We start from the raw sequence: 17,196 nt of genomic DNA on the forward strand, positions 1-17,196 counted from the left end.
TAAGTGCTTAACAAATACCAACATTATTATTATTATTATTGTTGTTACCATCCACGGTGAAAGGGAAGTCAGGGAGAGGACCGGGCTACGGAGGGAAGAGGAGGAGCTCAGTTTTGGTCATGTTGAGTTTTAGGTGGTGGGCAGACATCCAGATAGAGACGTCCTGGAGGCAGGAGGAGATATGAGCCTGAAGGGAGGGGGAGAGGACAGGGGTAGAGATGTAGATCTGTGTTTCATCTGCATAGAGATGATAGTTGAAGCCGTGAGAGCGGATGAGTTCACCGAGGGAGTGTGTGTATATGGAGAACAGAAGAGGACTGAAAACTGACCCTTGAGGAACTCCAACAGTTAGAGGATGGGAGGGGGAGGAGGAGCCTGCGAAGGAGACCGAGAATGAGAGAGATAAGAGGAGAACCAGGACAAGGTGAGATAAGGTGTGGAGGAGAAAGGGATGGTTGACAGTGTCAAAGGCAGCTGAGAGGTCAAGGAAGATTAGAATAGAGTAAGAGCCATTGGATTTGGCAAGAAGAAGGTCATGGGTGACCTTAGAGAGAGCAGTCTCGGTAGAGTGGAGGGGACGGAAACCAGATTGGAGGGGGTCCAGAAGAGAATGGGAGTTAAGGAATTCTAAGCAACAAGTGTAGATGGCTGCTTTTCCCATTCAGTCTCCCATCAAATCCTGTTAGTTCTACCTTCACATGACCAAAATCTGCCCTTTCCTCTCTATTCAAGTGCTACCACAATGATTTAAACACTTTTCAAGAGTACAAGAGCACTTGTTCTCTGCTCACAGGAAAATATAAGCTACTCAAGAGCAGAAGTCATGATTACTAACTCTAATGTACTCTCCCAAGCACTTAGTACCATGCTCTGCTTACAGTAAAATGTAAGCCTCTTGAGGATAAGAATTGTGTCTACAAATTCCCTTCTACTCACCCAAGCACTTAGCACAGTGCTCTGTACACTATAGGTGATCAGTGAGTACTACTGATCAATGGTAAGCTGCATGGCCTAGTGAAAAGAACCTGGGCCTGTGATTCATAGGACCTGGGTTCTAATCCCTCTCCACCACTTGTCGACTCTGTGACCCTGGATAAGTCACTTCTCTGTGCCTCAGTTACCTCATATATAAAATGGAGATTAAGACTGTGAGCCCCATATGGGACATGGACTATGTCCAATCTGTCTAATCTTGTATCTACCCCATTGCCCGATGCAGTTCTTAACAAATGCCAGTAAAATGTATTTATTCATATTAATGTCTGTCTCCCCCTCTAGGCTGTAAGCTCACTGTGGGCAGCGAATGGGTCTGCTTATTGTTATTTAGTACTCTCCCAAGGACTCAGTACAGTGCTTTCCACACAGTAAGTGCTCAATAAATATGATTTAATGAATGAATAAATGAATGAATAAAAAATGTGCAGAGTGTGCTGCTAGATATTTGGGAAAGTACAAAAGCAACAGAAGTCAGAGATCTTTGCCCCAAGGAGCTTTCAGTCTAACAGGGAGACAGACAGACACAGGCAGACCCATTCAGTCTAAGAGGGAGACCGGTAGACACAGACCAGATCCATTTAGTCTAAAGGGGAGACAGGCAGACACAGACCAGACCCATTCACTCTAAGAGGGACAGGTAGACACAGACACATTTTCAGGCTAAGAAGGAAACAGGCAGAAACAGATTACATGTGTTCAGTCTAAAGGGGAGACCAGCAGACACAGACCAACCAGTTCAGTCAGATGAGAATACAGGCAGACACAGTCCAGACTGGTTCAGTCTAATGGGGAGACAGGCAAACATAGACAAGACACCATCAGTGTAATCAGAAGGGTAAACGGAGTTACAACTGGATACTTTAGGAGTGTGGAAAATCTAAATCGCTTAACAAGCGCCTCTTCTCTCCAAATGACCCTCCATTGACCATCCACTTTGCTCCATGTCAAAAAATAATAATAACTGTTTTTCCTCTGCCAGTGGGCCGATGGCTGTTTAAGGCAGACCTCGGGTTTGCGAGGGTCCAGGGACTGGCTCTGGGTACCACAGAGTCTCTGAGCATTCTGGGGAAAATGCCCAACTGCACAGGCCTACATTTAGCACCTGTATCCATCCCATACATGTATGTCACCTGCCTGTGTCCTCAGCAAACCCTCAAAAAAACTTGATATGTCCATTCCAGCTGGTCACTCAGAAATGGGTACCTGCGGGTCAGAGGAGCCAATAATACATCTCTCTGTATGTCTGACACCCAGTTTAATGGAATGGCCCCAGTGGGCAGTAAATGTAGGTCTCCCTTCTGCTAGAGTCTCCCAAGCTCTCAATACAGTGCTTCCCACTCAGTAGGTGTTGAGTAATGCCAAGGTAGATTGAGGGCCTGGTCAGTTTGCCCATCTCCTGGTCAGTGTATCCCTCTGGTAGTGACCCCCAGCCAGGAAGTGGCTGGGTCCTTTCCAGGCAGTGATTGATGTCTGGCTTTCATTGTTCAGGTTCCCCTTCATGGAAGTGGCCACAGTTCCCTGAATCTTGAGAGGTAGAGCCTGGGATGGGGGCAGGAGTGGGGCCGGGGGAGGGAGCCTGCAACAGGGGAGGGGAGAGGGTGTGTTGTGCCTTTTACTAAAAGAATGGCAAGGGGGAAGGGCAGGGGGTCTGGGGTCTATGCTTCTCCAGTCAGTTCTTCTGGAGAAAGGTAAAGAAGTGCTTCTATTTCTTTCCCAGAAGATCATCTCCTGTAAAAATAGCAGTAGTAGCAGCAGCAGTAATAGTAGAAGTAATAATAGTAGTAGTAGTGGTAGCTTGAGAAAATATAGTAGTGATAGTAATAGCAGCCTCTGTCAGGATCACACCTGAAAGGTTTCCAGTAACCAACTGCCTCGGTCATGGGAGGAAAAGTCGAGTAGAGGCCTACCTGTTCCATTCCTAACTTGGGCAATGGCTAGCGAGTCATTCTTCCGCATGGTAAACTTGAGTCTCCACCCTCAACTCTCTCCCATGCTGCTATTGCCCAGCACAGGTGAGTTTTGACTTACAGCAGACAATGGTAAATCACTTTTGTATTTTTATCAAGAAAACTCTGTGAACCAGAACGATTGTACTTGGAGAAGAGGACATTCTGACAGAGATGTGTCCGTGGAATCACTGTGGGTCGGAGATGACTCGACAGCATAAGAAAAGCAAGTAATAGTAGTCTCAGTATATATTTATTGAAGATCTACAATGTATCTGTCTGTACTAAGTGGCTGGGAAAGTTCAAAAGAAGCACAAGATGTCCTCACTGCCCACAAAGAACTTCCCCTCGAACAAGGGAATTTGTCATTAAAATATTTAAAAATTGTGGATTCAGCATAAATACCTGAAGTAGCATGACCTAGGGGAAAGAGCCCAGGCCTGAAAGTCAGAGAACCTGGGTTGTCATCCCAACTCTGATGCTTGCCAACTCTGTGACTTTGGGGAAGTCCCTTAAGGTCTCTGAGCCTCATTTTCCTCATCTGTAAATGTGAATTCAATATCCGTTCTCCCTCCCCCTTAATCTTTAAGCCACAGAGGGACAAGAGCTGTGTCTGATCTGATTATCCCGTGTCTACTTCAGTATTTAGTTCAGTTCTTGTCACATAGTAAGCATCTATAAAATACCACAATTATTTTTCTTATTATAATAGATTATGTATCTGTACCGGAGCCCAAGTGGGAGGGCTGGCAGAAGCTTTTCATGTCACTCACTTACAATCTTCTCTCCCCAGGAGGATCTTTCTCATCAGACTATCTGGTCAATGATAATCAAGGCCAGCAGTTATTACCGAGAAACGTAAAATCTGCCTTGTTTGGAAGATTTTTGGAAGCAGAAGGATGGTTGCTAATGTAGAGTAATTAGGGATGGTGGTAATTAGCAAAAAAGGTAATTTCCTGAGTTCACAGGGGGGATTGGGGGTGGAAAAGAAAAGGAAATGTTTTTCAGAAATAAGCATTGGCAGTGGTTGCCTGGAACTTTATGTCATCAGCTTGAGAAGCAGAAGATGTTTTACAATGCTGTGACCCTTATACACCCTGCCACACACACACACACACACACCACACACACACATGCACAAAGGCATGAATTTTCAGTGAAACTCGATAGCCTCCTTCACCGCTTACACCCTTCCTCAATTACTTACACATATAAATATTTATTCAATTGTAAATTTAACTACTGATTGTGATTACTCTATTTGTAAATATTGCATGTCTGTCCCCCAATTACAGTGTGATAATAATGAATGTATTGCCCACCTTTTATATGTCACTGAACAAAGTATTGGGGTAGATACAGTACAGTGAGATCAGACCCAATCTCTGTTGCTCATGGGGCTCACAGTCCAAGGGGGAGAGAGAGCAAGTAAGGAATCCCCATTGAACAGATGAGGAAATTGAGACACTGAGAAGTTATGTGAACTGGCCAAAGTCACTCAGACGGCAAGTGGCACAGCTAGGATTAGAACTCAGGTCTCCTGGCTCTTGATTCACTGGGTCCATCCCCCATAAGTTGCTGGTGGGAGAGGAATACGTCAGTTCTGGGTTTTGAACTTCCTCAGCTGTAGTCCCACTGCTTCAACTACCACATCTATGCAGATGATTTCCAAATTGAAATCTCCAGCCTTGATCTTGTGCCTTCTCTAAATTCTGGAATTTTCTCCTGCCTTCAGGAGACTACTTGGAAGTCTGACAATATCTCAGTGCTTCAACAACTCATGTCCCGAAAAGAACTCCTCATCTTCTCACCCAAACCCTGCTCTCCCCCTGACTTTACCATCTCTATAGACCATTCGCCCTCTCTCATGAGCAGGGGAACAGCTTTATCCAGCATGGCTCAGTGGAAAGAGCACGGGCTTTGGAGTCAGGGCTCATGAGTTCGAATCCCAGCTCTGCCACTTGTCGGCTGTGTGACTGTGGGCAAGTCACTTAACTTCTCTGTGCCTCAGTTCCCTCATCTGTAAAATAGGGATGAAGACTGTGAGCCCCACGTGGGACAACCTGATTCCCCTATGTCTACCCCAGCGCTTAGAACAGTGCTTGGCACATAGTAAGCGCTTAACAAATACCAACATTATTATTATTATTATCTCTTTGATAAAACCCACATATTCAATCTGTCAACAAATACGGTAGGTTCTACCTTCCCAACATTGCTAAAATCCTCTCTTTCCACTCCATCCAAACTGCTAACATTCATTCAATTGTATTTACTGAGGATTTACTCTGTAAATAAGTTACAGATATGTACATATGGGCTGTGGGGCCAGGAGTGGGGATGAATAAAGGAAACAAATCAGGGCAACACAGAAGGGAGTGGGAGAAGAAGGAAGGAGATGTGCCTTTGATAAGCCTTTGATAAGGCTTTGAAGGGGGAAGAGTAATTGTCAGATATGAGGAGGGAGGGCCTTCCAGTCCAGAGACAGGATGTGGGCAAGAGGTCGGGGGTGAGAGAGATGAGATCGAGGTACAGTGAGAAGGTTGGTCTTAGAGGAGTGAAGTGTGTGGGCTAGGTTGTAGTAGGAGAGTAGCGAGGTGAGGCAGGAAGGGGCAAGCTGACTGAGTGCTTTGAAGCCAAAGTGAGGAGTTTCTATTTGATAAGGAGGTTGATGGGCACCCACGAGGTTCTTGAGGAGGGAAGAAACACAGCCTTGAATGTTTCTGTAGATAAATGATCGGGGCAGCAGAGTGAAGTATGGACTAGAGTGGGGAGAGAGAGAGGCAGGGAGGTCAGAGAGGAAGCAGATACAGTAATCAAGGCAGGATAAGATAAATGATTGCCCTAACGTGGTAGCTGTTTGGTGAGGAGAGGGTGGATTTTAGCAGTGTTGTGAAGGTCGAACTGACAGTATTTAATGATGGATTGAATATGTGGGTTGAATGAGAGAGAGGAGTCAAGGATAATGCCAAGGTTATGGACTTGTGAAACAGAAAGGATGGTGATGCCGTCTACAGCGATGGGAAAGTCAGGGGGAGGAAAGGAAGATAAGGAGTTCTGTTTTTAACATGAGTCGGGAGGTCAGAGAGGAGGATCATGCAGTAATCAAGGCGGGACAGGATAAGTGCTTTGATTAATGTGGTACCAATCTGGATGGAGAGGAAAGCATGGATTTTAGTGATGTTGTGAAGGTTGAACTGATAGGATTTGGTGACAGATTGAATATGTGGGTTGAATGAGAAACATGAATGGAGGATAACTCCAAAGTTTTGGGCTTGTGAAATAGGGAAGATGGCGGTGCCTTTTAAAGGTACAAGATCATCAGATGGGATACAGTTCCTATCCCTCAGGGGATTACCATCTGAGGGTGAAGGAGAATAGTTATTGGATCCCCATTTTTCAATGGGGTCCAGAGGAGTGAAATGATTTGCCCAAGGCCATAGAGCAGGCCACAATGGCAGAGCAGGGATTAGAACTTAGGTCTCCTTGACTCCCAGGATCATAGCAACCACTACCTTCCTTCCTGCCATTGCAGCTCCCTCCTCTAGCCATGTTCCAGGCACACTGAGATGGGGAGAGAAACTGCTCTCATTGGTCAGGGACCATGTCCAATTCCCACCTGTGAATTTTCTCCCTGCACTCAGTAGAGTGCTCTGCCCCAGGAATCACTTAATAAATACTCCTCCTCCTCCTGCTGCTACTGTTACTGCTTCTACTGTTACTACTACTACTGCTGCAGCTGCTGCTACTGCTATTGGTACTCCTCCTTTTCCCAGTCCCTGTTCTATTCCTGGAAGATGAAGGAATTCTATTAAGATGCTGAGAAAGAGCATGGCCTAGGGGAAAGAGCAGAAAAAGTGGGAAAAGTGGCCTAGTGGAAAAAGTCTGGGTGTCACAGGACCTGATTTCTAATCTTCTCTCCGCCACAGCCCTCAGGGTGACCTTGGGCAAGTCACTTAGCCGATTACCTCATCTAGAAAATGGGATTCAATACCTCTTCTCCCTCCTACTTAGACTGTGAGCCCCATGTTGAACAGGAACTGTGTGTGACCTGATGAACTTGTAGCTACCCCAGCATTTAGAGCGGTGTTTGATTCAAAGTAGATGTTTAATAACTACCATTAAAAAAATAAAAGGCCCCGAGGTGTCTGCCCTGAGTGGAGATAACTGTGGCTGAATGCAGGATCCTGTAGACAGTAAATTCCTGTTGGGCAGAGATTTGGCCTACCAGCTCTGTTTAACTGTACTTTCCCAAGCACTTAGCATAGTATTCTGCAAACAGTAAGCATTCAATAAATGTCATTGACTGATTGATTAGTGCAATGTTAAAAGACAATGCAGTGCTTGGCAGAGAGTAAGTTCTTAGTAAATACCATTTAAAAAAAAAGACTTCTGTTCTCTCCCAAGCACTTAGTACAGGAGCTGTAGTCATGTTATTTACTGAGCTCCTGTTGGTGGCCAGACCCTGTACAGAGCATGTGGAAAAGGATGACAGTCATAGGGCCTTATCACAAGGAGCTTCCACTCCAGTGAAGGAGCCAGATATAACTTTATACAGTGCTCTGCACACAATGAGTGCTTAATAAATATTGTTACTCTTTCCACTACATTTACAAATATATTTGCAATACAAACTACTACAGACATTATGCATATATCATTATTCATTATTCATATATCCACACATATATAGGTAAGCTGCTTGGCTTAGTGGAAAGAGCATGGGCTTGGGAGTCAGAGGTCATGGGTTCTAATTCCAGCTCCGCCACTTATCAGCTGTGTGACTTTGGGCAAGTCATTTAACTTCTCTGGGCCTCAGTTATCTCATCTGTACAATGAGGATTAAGACTGTGAGCCCCATGTGGGACAACCTGATGACCTTGTATCTACCCCAGCACTTGGAACAGCACTTTCACATAGCAAGCGCTTAACAAATACCATAATTATTATTATTATTATACATCTATAATTTCACCCTTGCTCTACTATTTCCCCTATGCCTAGTCATTCTGAATGCCTGGCTCCCCCTGTAGGGTCTAAGCGCCTTGTGGGCAGAGATTGCATCCACAAAATCTGTTATTTTGTACTTTCCCATAGTGCAGTGCTCTGCACACAGTAAGTGCTCAAAAACTGTCATTGCTTGATTGATGGATTACATCTACCCACAAGTGCTGAGTTAAGGCTTTAATAAATAGGATACGAATATGTTTTCGATTATATGTGCATTCCATTATCTAAGCTGCCTTTTCAACCTTACCTATCTGCAGTCCTTCTTGCCAGATCCTCTTTCTCTCTCCTGTTTTGGTTATTTATGAATGATTTTTGTCTCTTCGTTCTCTCACAGTCCAGTGCTCCTACAAGACAGGGGCCATGTCTGGTCTCAGCTGGACTCTCTCAAGGTCTAAATCCAGGCCAGTAACCGCTCATTCAATGTCAAGGATCAAGTGTCCGGTTGGAGTTCTGATAGTTTTTGATTTTACAGCTTACTGGTTGGAAGGTAAGACTGTTCCACTCTTGGGTCCCAAAAGCTTGTTATAAAAATTCTCTGGGCTGCCCTGCCAGGACCCAGTCTCGGCAGTCAGTGGAAGGCCTCACTTTGCTTATTTACCACTGTCTGTTGCTATTTTCATGTCCATCTCCCCCATTAGAGTGGAAATTCCCTGTGGGCAAGGTCTAAGTCTAGGGCTTCTGTTAGACTTTCCCGCAGTGGTACAAAGACTTTCCTTTTGTACCACTGCCTACTACAGGGTTCAGAAGGTCCTTGGTAAATAGTACTGTTTGATTCAGTGACTGATTGATAAATGTAGCAGAAAAGTTCAAACACTGAAACTGCTCAGTAAGGATAGGTTAGAGTGATGAACCAAACACTACATATTTTATAGCTTTTATAATGATTATTCACTTTAATAACCATTGTTATTTTGGAATTTGTTAAGGATTTACTATGTACTATACACTGTGCTAAGCATGGGGGTAGATATACATTAATCAGGTATTTTAATACTTATTAATAATTAATATTTATTGCGCCAAACACTGGGGAAGGTAAAAGATAATCAGAAAAGTTACCATCCCTGCCCACCAAGGGCCTACATTTTAAGAGGTCAGGAGAGGCAGGTGTCATCCCCATTTTATTGTTAAGGAAACTGGGGCTCAAAGAAGTTAAGTGACTTGCTCAAGGTCACAGAGTAGACCCGAGGCAGAGCTGGGCTTCGAACCCAGGTCTCCTGGCTCCCAGTCCCATGCTCTTTCCACTAGGCCACACTGCATCTAGTCCCTGGAGAGTCCCTGGTGAGGGCAATCAAAAGGTGGAAGCAAATGGTCAGTTCCTGAGATTAGGGATCGTGTCTACTCACTCTAATAATAATAAGCATTCAGTGTGGTGATCAGCACACAGCAAGCACTCAGTGCATACCACTGATTGACTGAATGAATCAGGGCTAGAGTTAAAGTGGTGGACTGTGGAGAGTGAGTCGTTGAGTTGAAGTGCTATGTCAGTGACTCTGACACCTTTCTCCCCTTCCTTCACTGAGCCTCTCCTTCAACCCTGATCCTCAGGGACATCCACTCCTGTATTCTCTGGGAGACCCCCTGGCCATTCCCTCTCCATTCTCAGGTTTGCTGGCCTTTCACTGAAACCCTCCTTGCACACCCACCAACTCCAAGATGGGGAGGAGGAGGCAGGAACTGGAGGGGAGCAGGTCAGACTTTAGGGAGATCAAGCCTGATGGTTTCAATTTTATCAACAAAGAATGTGACCAGGTCATGAGGATAAAGAAATGGTGGGGGAGGGGGCGGGGACAGGGCGTTTGAGGAGAGACAGCTAGCGCAGGCAGTGGGCATGTGAGACAATAAGGATGGAGAAATAGTGTTCCCAGATGGAGGAGAGGGCAGGGTTAAGACAGGCGAGGATGAGTTTAAGATGGATGAGGTCAGCCTGGTATTTGGGTTTCTGCCAGCACTGCTACACAGCCAACTCGCCCGCCCTCCTCCTCCTGGCAAACCTGTTCCTTCCCCATGACCCAGATTTCTGCTCTTGAACTCCGGAGACTCATTATCGTGCCCCTTCTGGATCCCTCCCTCCCTTCCTCCCTGGTCACCAGATCTAAATACATGGGTGACGTAGAAGGGAGAGGGAGAAGGGGAAATGAGAGGTTGCTCTGGAAAAAGATATGTACATAAGTGCTACAGGCAGTTACAAGTCCACATGAGCTTAGATAGTGCAGAAGGGGTGATACAATGGTTGGGGAATATAATCTGGGGAGGTAAATGAATCAAGGAGGAAGAGGTGTGATTTCAGGAGTGCTTTGATGATAGGGAGGGGTGGTTTGGAGGATTTGAAGAGGGAGAGAGTTTAAGGCAGTGTGGGAGTAAGAGGTTGGCAAGAAAAAGGAACAGTGAGTAGGTGACCTTGAGAGGAACAAAGTGGATGAGCTGTTGTAGTGGGAGAATAGAGTGGAGAAGTAGGAGGGAGAAAGCTGACTGACCACCTTTAAGCCGAAGGTGAAACATTTCTGTTTGGGCAATGATTTGGAGGCACTTGAGGAGTGAGGAGACAGAAAGACTTTTTAGAAAATATAACCTGGACAACAGAGTGAAGGAAGGACTGAAGAGGGAAGAGAGACATGAGATGGGGGGTCAGTGAGGAAGCTGATACAGTAGTTGAGGTGAGGTATGACAAATTCTTGGACCACGAGGGTGGTGGGTCAGCAGAAGTATGAGACATGTTCCCTGCTCACAAGAAGCTCACACTCTAGAGAGTATTATTACTAAGTGTTAGTCACTGCACTGAGTTCTTGGGAGAGTCCAGGACATTACACTCTAACAGGAGAGACAGACAAAACTTATTTACAGGTAGTAAGAATGGAACAAGGCACAAGACTAAGGCAGGAAGCTGTATGAACCCACCAGAGAGAAATTAACTTGCACAGTAGTGTTTCAAGCTAGATGGAAACTGGAGCTGTAGCCTCTCTAAAGGAATTTTAGCTGGCTAAGAAGGCACACAGGGGGCTCGTGCAGTAGTGAGTCGACACAGGGGGCTGGTACCTCTGGGAATCCGGAAGCCTTCACTTCCCATATCCTCCTACTTGCTACAGAAAGAGGGAATCAAGATGGTCCCTGGGGAACTTTCTTCTGATGAGAAGCAACCATTTTTGCTTTCCCAGTAGCTTATAGCCCTTGTTGTCTTCCAGTTGTTTCTCTGGGTACGTGATGTGGGTGTACAATTATTGAACACTGTTTGATTGTACTAGGGGTGTCTTTGGATGACCTTCTTTGATTGTGATCCACCCAGTTGAAGGGATTGATTTACAGCACACTCACCACCCCCATCGTCTAATTGGTTCCTGCAAAGAGAATCTGATCGGGAATTGGCAAGGCCTAGTGGATAGAGCCCGGGCCTGGGAGTCAGAAGTGCCTAGATTCTAATCCTGGCTACGCCATTTGTCTGCTGTGTGAAATTGGGCAAGTCACTTCACTCCTCTATGCATCAGTTACCTCATCTGTAATCTGGGGGTTAAGACTGTTAGCTCCATGTTGGACAGAGACTGTGTCCAACCCGATTAGCTTGTATCTGCCCTAGCACTTAGAGCAGTGCTTGACATGCAGTTAGCGCATAACAATAACCATCATTATTTTGGAGCATCTGCCAGTCATTCTGAAGTCATCTGACACAGATAGGTGGGGCCCAGATCCGGGCAATTTCCATGTCTAACATATGCATGTCTATTCCCCAGCTTATCACATTGGTCTGAGGGAGGAGGCTCCTCGGCCCACACCTGGTGGCTAGGAAGAGGTTCTGAGAGGCAGGTATTAAGACACCTCCAGGGGCACTCCAGACACTCACCACGCTGGCCACACGGCTCCAGGGAGTCTTTGAAAGCCTGGCCCAATATGCCCAGATTGGACCAGAAGGTAAGTAACAGGAAGCAGTCTGGCCTAGTGGAAAGAGGCTGGGCCTGGGAGTAAGAGGACCTGAGTTCTAATCCTGGTTCCGCCACTTGTCAGTTGTGTGACTTTGGGAAAGTCACTTCACTTCTCTGTGCCTCAGTTCCCTCATCTATAAAATGGGAATTCAGACTGAGAGTCCCATTTGGGACCTGGACTGTGTCCACTCTGTTTAGTTTATCTAACCTAGTGTTTAGAACTGTGCCTGCACATAGTAGCAAATATCATTAAAAAATTTCAAAAAAGAAACCCTGCAGTGAGAAGGACTCTGAAACTCAGTCAGTCATTTCACATCACCTGGCAAGAGAAGATGAGAGTTCATTGGCTTTGAAGCAGTGCCTAAATTTTCTAGAACATATAGTAATTTTTTAAGTGATTCTGAGTGTTTTATGGTTGGTTGAGAATATCCGAGATGCAGATTAATGTCTCCTCTGAATATGTGTTTGTGACAGGGCAGATGTCAAGCCGGAGCACAGCAGAGCACAGCCTTCTACCCTTTTCCCAGGGTCCACATTCCCTTCACTCAGCACCTCCTCTGCCCCTCAATCCAAATTCACAGATGAACTTTTTTTTTGAGTCCGAGTTCTTTCCAATCCAAACAATGGCAGGGAGGTCCATAATAACAGAGTCACACATGGAGAGATTTATATAGATAGGGAAACAAAGAGGGAGAGGGTAAAAGAGAGAGAGGGATTTCTAGTTACTATTTTATGCTTTCCTTTGCTAAAGCGTTATGAAAATCCTTCCTAGTCCCAGGTTAGTAGTGAGATGATAGTGCGATATTGAGATCGAGAGAGAGAGACAAAGGGAATGTTTCTGAAAAATCAAAATCAGTGACCTTCGTTGTCCACAATGCCCCATCGCACTCCCCTCCTTCTGGCTGGAGGACATGGAGAGCTGCCATCACTGTGCTAATGAGAGCTGGGCAATCCACCTCCATATGCCACAGCCTGCCCTAATGCTGCCTTGGATAGAGGAGTCAGAGGAGGAAAACCAAGACCTGTCGGGGATGGGTGGGAGCTGGGCTGATTGGAATGTACTTCCCTCCTTCTTCCCTGGCTCCCCCCCCTTTCTCATTAGGCCAGCGACTAACAAAGCTTAAACCATCTAGACGACGAATGAGTTGGCAAGAAACTGTGGCAGCAAATCTAATTATCTTGGAGAACTCTGTCAGATATCAGGGTCATTGTTCATAAAGACAGTAACTCTTCAGGGAACATCCAGGATGAAGGAAGGTGGAGGAGTGAGTGCCCGCTTCCCTCCTGAGTGACCTTGAAGCCGGGGCCAGTGACACAATCTCAGGAGGCACTGATTACTGATCAGAATGTCAGGTAGCCACAAAAAGAGCCCATTTTCCCATGAGGTTAAGTGTACTCCAGGGGATTGCTGAGGTTCAATTGCTTAGCTCTGATTTCTCAAGAGCTCAAAGGAGGAGGTAATCATTTTTTGAGCACTTTCAGGAAAATGGGTGTCTCAGATCCACCCCATGGGGAACAGGAATTAGAATGTCGGAATGTGAAGTGGAAATGATGCCTTGCAAATGGAATAACAAATCTCCCCACAACCAGCAATGTTTTCTCCTCCAGTGGACTGCATCTCCAGGCCTGCAGAAAAGAATACATATCACTGTATTAGGAGACTAAAATAGTTAGTGGACATGATTCCTGCCCTCAAAGGGCTTACAGTTCTCTTTAAACAAAGCACCACACTTGGCAGTTGGGAGAGTACAACAGAGTTAGTAGATACAATTTCTGACCTCTGAGAGCTTATATTTCTCTGTGAGCAGAGAACTATATTAAGCACTTAGCTTATACAAAAGTGTTAGTAAACACAATTCCTGCCTCTAAGAAGCTTACAGTTCTCTGTGAGCAGAACGCTGTACTAGTCACTTGGGAGCTATAATAGAGTTAGTAGACATGATTCCTGCCCTCAAGGAGCTTACAGTTCTCTGTCTGCCACCTCCTAACTGTGGGTGTCCCTCAAGGTTCAGTTCTGGATCCCCTTCTATTCTACCCTTACCTTGGAGAACTCATTAAGCCACAGGGCTTCAACTACAACCTCTTTGCAGATGATGCCGAAATCTATGTCTCCAGCCCTGATGTCTCTCCCTCTCTGCCGGCTCACATTTCCTCCTACCTTCAAGACATCTCTAGTTGTATAGTGTCCCATCACCTCAAACTTAACATGTCTAAAACAGAACCCCCTATCTTCTCACCCAAACCCTGTCCTTCCTCTGACTTCTGACTCTGAAAGATGGCACCACGATCTTTCCTGTCTCACAAGCCTATAACCTTGGCATTAACCTTGACTCCTCTCTCTCATTCAAGCCACATATTCACTCCATTACTACAACTTGTCTGTCCCACCTTCACAACATCGCTAAAATCTGCCCTTTCCTCCCCATCCAAACTGTTACCACATTAATCCAAGCAACTGATCCTATCCCACCTTGATTACTGAATCAGTCTCCTTGCTAGCCAACTGTCTCTCCCCACTCCAGTCCATACTTCACTCAGCTGCCTCGATAATTTTTCTACAAAAACATTCAGGTCATGTTTCCCCCCTTCTCAAGAACCTCCAGGGGTTGCCCATCCATCTCCATATCAAACAGAAACTCCTCATCGTTGGCTTTAAGATTGTCTATCACCTTACCCCCTTCCTGCCTCACCTCACTACTCTCTTACTACAACCCACCCTGAACTCTTCGCTCTACTAATACCAACCTTCTCACTTTACCTTGATCTCATTTATCTTGCTGCTGACCTCTCGCCCACATCCTGTCTCTGGCTTGGAATGTCTCCCCTCCTCATATCTGACAGACAATTACTATCCTCTCATTCAAAGCCCATCTCCAAGAGGCCTTCCCTAAACCCTCTTTTCCTCTTCTCCCACTCCTTTCTGTGTCACCCTGACTTGTGCCTTTTATTCAGCCCCCCACTCAGCCTCACAGCACTTAAGTACATATCTGTAATTTATTTATTTATATTAATGACAGTCTCCCCCTCTAGACTGTAAGCTTGTTTTTGGCAGGGAATGCGTATGTTTATTGTTACACTGTACTCTCCCAGGCCTTTAGTATAGTGCTGTGCACACCGTAAGCACTCAATAAATATGACTGACAATATAGTAAATAGGTATGACTCCTGCCCTGAAGGAGCTTACAGTTCTCTGTAAGTATAGGACTTGGGAGAGTATGATACAGTTAGTAAACATGATTCCTGCTCTCAAGGAGTTTTCAGTTCTCTGTGAACAGAATACCAGTAAGTGTACAATAGAGTGAATAGAGATGATTCCTGCCCTCAAGGAGCTTATAGGTTTTTGTGAGCAGAACACTGTACTAAGCACTTGGGAGAGCACAATAGAGTGAGTAGTCCCTGCCCCTAAGAACCTTAATTAATCAGTGGTATTTATTGAGCACTTACTGTGTGCAGAACACTGTACTAAAGGATTGGGAGAGTAATGGTATTTGGTATTTTATTAAGCACTTACTATGTGCCAAGCACTGGGGAAGATACAAGGTAATGAGGTTGTCCCACGTAGGGCTCACAGTCTTAATCCCCATTTTACAGATGAGGTATCTGAGGCACAGAGAAGTGAAGTGACTTGCCCAAAGTCACACAGCTGAGAAGTGGCAGAGCCAGGATTGGAGACCCATGACTTTTTGTGTGTGCGATTTCTTAAGCATTTACTATGTGCCAGGCACAGTTCTAAGCGCTGGGGTAGATACAAGGTAATCAGGTTGGGCACAGTCCCTGTCCCATGTGGACTTACAGAATGAATCCCCATTTTCCAGATGAGGCACAGAGAAGTGAAGTGACATGCCCAAGGTCACATAGTAGACAGGTGGAGGAGCTGGGACTAGGACCCAGGTCCTTCTGACTCCCAGGACCAGGCTCTATCCACTAGGCCAGGTTGGAAGAGTACAATAGAGTTAGTAGACAAAATTTGCTGTGGGTACAATTCTCTGTGGGTAGAACACTGTACTGAACATTTGGAAGAGAACAGTAGGGTAAGTAGGAATTATTCCTGCCCTCCAGAGCTTACAGTTCTTTATGAGAAGAGCACTGTAATAATAATAATTGTGGTATTTGTTAAGTGCTTACTATGTGCCAAGCACTGTACTAACTGCCAGGGTGATACAAGTAAATCAGGTTGGACACAGTCCCTGTCCCACGTATGGTTCAGTCTCATTTCCCATTTTACAGATAGGGAACTGAGGCCCAGAGAAGTGAAGTAACTTGCCCAAGGTCACACAGCAGACATGTGGTGGAACCTTGCTGAGGAAAGGGCAGCTCTTGGCAATGCTGTGAAGGTGAGACCAGCAGTTTTTGGTGATGGATTGGATTATGTGGGGTGAATGAGAACAGAGTGAAGGATGACAACAAGGTTGCGGGCTTGTGAGATGGGAAGATGAGAAAGTCAGGGAGAGGACAGGGTTTGGGAGGGATGATAAGGAGCTCAGTCTTGGACATGTTGACTTTTAGTTGGTGGGAGGACATCCAGGTGGAGATACCCTAAATGCAGGAAGAGATGCGAGCCTGGAGGGAGGGAGAGAGAACAGGGGAAGAGATATAGATTTGGGAATCATTCATGTAGAGATGATAGCTGAAGCCTAGGAGCAAATGAGTTCACCAAGGGAGTGAGTGTATATGGAGAATAGAAGGGGACCAAGACCTGACCCTTCAGGAACCCCACCAGGTAGTGGGTGGGAGGGGGAGGAGGAGTCTGCGAAGGAGAGTGAGAATGAATGGCCAGATAAATTTGAGGAGAACCAGGAGAGGATGAAGTCAGTGAAGCCAATATTAGATAAAGTGTTGAGGAGAAGGGGTTGGTAGACAGTGTCAAAGGCAGCTGAGAGATCGAGGAGGATTAGGATGGAGTAAGAGCCGTTGGATTTGGCAAGGAGATCATTGGTGATCTCTGAGAGGGTGGTCTCTGTGGACTGGAGGGAACGGAATCCAGATTGGAGGGGGTCCAAGAGAGAGTTGGAGGAGAGGAATTTGAGGGAGGGAGTGTAGACGACTCACTCCGGAGTTTGGAAAGGAAGGGTAGGAATGAGATGGGGTGATAAATGGAGGGGGCTGTGGGGTCAAGGGAGGGGTTTTTTAGGATGGGGGAAATGTGGGCATGTTTGAAGGCGGAGGGGAAGAAGCCATTGGAGAGTGAGCAGTTGAAGATGGAAGTTAAAGAGGGGAGGAGAGAAGGGACAAGAGCTGTAGAAGAACATCAGAGATGTAAGGTAAGAGTCAGGGGGCAAAGTGATTTGAGTGCTTTAAAGCTGATGGTAAGAGTTTCTGTTTGATGCAGA

Source organism: Ornithorhynchus anatinus, chromosome 2, assembly GCF_004115215.2.
Source record: "Ornithorhynchus anatinus isolate Pmale09 chromosome 2, mOrnAna1.pri.v4, whole genome shotgun sequence".
NCBI lineage: Eukaryota > Metazoa > Chordata > Mammalia > Monotremata > Ornithorhynchidae > Ornithorhynchus > Ornithorhynchus anatinus.